Raw genomic sequence first — 3,832 nt, 5'->3', positions numbered from 1 at the left:
TACGTCATTAGCCAAAAAGGAGTTAGAGCAAATCCAAATAAAGTAAAAGCCCTACGAGGCAAATGACGAAAAGAGCGCCTAAATAAAAGCCCTACGAGGAGAAAGGTGAAAAGAGCGCCTAAATGAAAGCCCCATAAAGGGTGAGAAAGATCCAGAGGTTGAACGAGCAGATCATCGTACTAGGAAGATTGTCAACAAGCATTTCAAGGTACAAAACAATTCCTAGCAGAACCACCCTTGATGAGCAGACCAATTTGAAGGGGATACCTGCATTTGTACCTATCTATCATGCATAAAGCTATGTGCACCGTGGTTATTCAAGAAGAAGAAGGTCAACAGTTCCCCACCTATTATGTTAGCAAAATGTTGAAGGATGCGGAGACAAGATATTTGAAGCTAGATAAAATGGCTCCAGCGGTTGTGACAATATCCATCCACGTCAAACTGTAGTTCCAAGCATAACCTCAACATGATCGAGATCAAAATCAAGAGCCAAATTCGCCACCACTGAACACATAGATGATGAGATTGAAAGGCGAGTGCATGCCGATCTAGATAGATGAGAGAACAATACAGAAAGGTACGCCCGTCCAGTTAACAGGAATTCGCCATTCACAACACGGATCATATGGAACGAGGCGGACAGAAGGTTTAAAGCTTCGAACTTGCCACAATATAAAGGAGAAGAGTGCAATATAAACGGGACATTACATATCCCGAACCAAAGGAGGGGAGCATGTAACCGTTGGAAGAAACGCCAAAGCGTATTACAGGTTCCATAGAAGAAATGGCCACCACATTTTGAAACTTGCTGGGAGCTAGAAAACTAGATAGAGTTGTCTAGAATAACAAATAATAAGACGACAAACAGAAGATAGATCCTAGAAAGAAATTCAAAAGTGTCATTAATGTCATAACAGATGGACCAGTGTATCAGCCACCCGTGAAAAAAGAAAAAAATATCCGCTTGTTAAGCCCAAAATATACCTAAAATATCATATATAAATACGTTAAATTTACATTGAAATCGTGCTAAATATATTCATTTGGAATACTTTTACGTCTTTATTTACCTCTTTGATGCAAGGTACTTAATTATTTGGTTAAATCCAAATAGGAGCTAAAACGGAGCTAAAATGGAGGAAAAACCTAAAAAACGTGCCAAGAATACGTATTAATCAGAAGAACGCTCAAGGAGGACAAGAAGCAGTCGAAAGACGGGGAGAAAAGTCCCTGTCGCGACTGAGATTTTTAGAATCTCAGTCGCGACATACGAAATCCGGTCACGGAAAAAAAGGAATCTTCAACTCGCCCCTTCACCCCCTGTCGCGACTGAGATTTTCAGAATCTCATATGAGACAGCAAAGAATTCTGCACAGTTTTCACATGTTTTAATCCGAAAAACGCGTCTATTCGTTTGGATAAAAGCGACCCTTCACCAACGGACACGACCCATCAATTACAACCCTTCAACAACTATAAATAAGTGATCCATTTCAGAAATCAATGTTGTTGGCTAAGTTAGAAAAGTTAGAGAAATCAGAGAGTTATTATGTTGAGTTTCTGATTCAGAAAAGAGTCAGAAAGTTAGATTTCATTACTGTAAACAAACTTGATGTACACAAGTTGTTATTAGATTAGTTATAAACACAGTATTAGTTTAGTTTCAAAGGTTGATCAGAGACAAGTTTTCATTCTGGTAGTGGACTAACCGATCCCTATTCCGAAGATTCAGTGAGAAGAACTAACGGCTGAAGCGTAAAGAGGTCTGACAAGCCTACGGAGTTTGAGGGAAAGATTGACAACCCGGATCTCAAAGTTTTCGTTACAATGCTATCCATGTTTCTACTTCTCTGTTAACTTGTGAAGATTCACATTTCATTAATGATATATTTATTTTATTCAATACATTCTTCCTGTTGTTCTTTTGATATTGTTCTGACAAAATGATTTTCAAAGTGATAAATTGGTGTTTTTATTAAAACGTTTTATACCATCTTATTCATATAAGAACTTTGTTGAACACTTGAAAGAATTGGTTTTTACGGATGATATGATCGCTAGCGCGGCTTATCGGATATAAAATACTAATTTGATTAAGGTAGAAATCTGCTCCGAACCAGAGAGATTTCTACGGTTCAAAGCCATTTAATTGAATAAATTCCTATATTATTACATGTCCATAATCTTACCAAAGTTATAGTTGTTTTCTTTGCTTTATGAAAATAAGTTTTATACCTTCTATTTATTCCAATTACGGAAGTATCCGTCTTGTAATCAAAATCTCAAGACGGAATTGTTCTCTAAGTTCAATATAATATTCTTATCTAATCCTAACTTATCCAAACCAATACAATCAATTAAACGATTTTCTTTTGTTAAACCTAAAGACGTGAATAAAACTGAATTAAATAAGTTTTTAGTTAAAAAGCGTTCCCTGTGGGTTCGATATCTTTTATTACTACAAGCGTATACCGTGCACTTGCGGAAATCGCTCAACAAGTTTTTGGCGCCGTTGCCGGGGAACGCCAAATTTTTTAACAAAATTTTAGATTTTTCGTGTTTTATTTCGAATCTAGGTTTATTCATACTTATTTTAATTTTTGTAATTTAATAATTTTCAATTACTAGTTTATTTATTTTTCAAATTTTGTTTTGTAGGTAGTTTCGGTTCGTGTAAGATTTCAGGTTCATGCACAGTTCTCGAAGTTCAGGCATTGAACCAGACCCTATAGACCCACAAATTGAGAAAACCATTAGGAAGAACAAGAAAAACAAGAAAAACAAAAATAAGACTCCAGTAAAAACATATACCGAGCCAGAAAAAATGGCAGATCCACCAACACTTATGGATTACGCTAGGCCAGGTGTGGTCGGTCTAACCAATAGTATCGTTAGACCCAGAATCACCACAAACCAATTTGAAATTAAGCCAACTTTGCTTAATATGTTGCAAAATAATGTAACATTTTACGGGTTACCTAACGAAAATCCTAACACCCATTTAACAAATTTCCTTGATATTTGTGACACTTTTAAAATCGCAGATGTGACTGCAGAAGCAATCAAACTTCGCCTCTTTCCTTTCACTTTGAAGGATAGAGCCAAAGAATGGTTAACTTCTATGCCAGCCGTGACTTTTGCCACTTGGGAACAATTAGCCCAAGCATTTTTATGAAAATATTTTCCTTTAGCAAAAACCGAAAGAGTCATAAAAGAGTTAACATCTTTTTCTCAAAATGATAATGAGACTCTTTATGAGACTTGGGAACGTTTTAAAGAACTTCAACGTTTATGCCCACACCACCAATTACCCGCTGAACTTTTAATGCAAACATTTTACAATGGACTAAATCCTACAACTAGGAGTTCATTAGATGCTATGTCGGGAGGGCTATTTATGAAGAAAACATCAGCCCAAGCAAGAGAACTTTTGGAGGAAATGGCAATCAACAGCAGTATGTGGCCCGCGGAACGTGGACATATACCGGTGGCAAAACCATCATCCTCAACCACACCATCAGTTAAAGGTATAGTTGAACTTGATCTAGTCGCGATGTTACAAGCCCAATTTTCTGCCTTATCGCACAAAATTGATAGGTTCATGGCACCATGTGATTCTAATGGTAATCCAATCCAAACGGATGTGGATTACGAAAACATGAGTGAGGTCGAACAGGTAAATTTTGTCCAAGGGCAAAACCAGACTAATAATCCTTATTCTAATACTTATAATTCTGGATGGAGGAATCATCCTAACTTTAACTGGAAAGATAACAATAACAATAATGCAAGTGCTAATCAAAATCATACCACTAATTATCAAAATCAG

General features: G+C 36.6%; 1 non-coding gene across 1 annotated transcript; it reads right to left on the bottom strand.

The window, feature by feature from the left end:
• Positions 1-3,205: 3,205 nt before the first annotated feature.
• Positions 3,206-3,312, bottom strand: LOC136204358 (small nucleolar RNA R71). The gene has a single exon (XR_010675201.1). It is a non-coding gene; the product is annotated as a small nucleolar RNA R71 (small nucleolar RNA).
• Positions 3,313-3,832: the final 520 nt, after the last annotated feature.

Source organism: Euphorbia lathyris, chromosome 8 (genome assembly GCF_963576675.1).
Source record: "Euphorbia lathyris chromosome 8, ddEupLath1.1, whole genome shotgun sequence".
Classification (NCBI taxonomy): Eukaryota; Viridiplantae; Streptophyta; class Magnoliopsida; order Malpighiales; family Euphorbiaceae; genus Euphorbia; species Euphorbia lathyris.
Note: the sequence above shows the minus strand (reverse complement) of the source record. Positions and strands in the feature narration are given on the sequence as shown.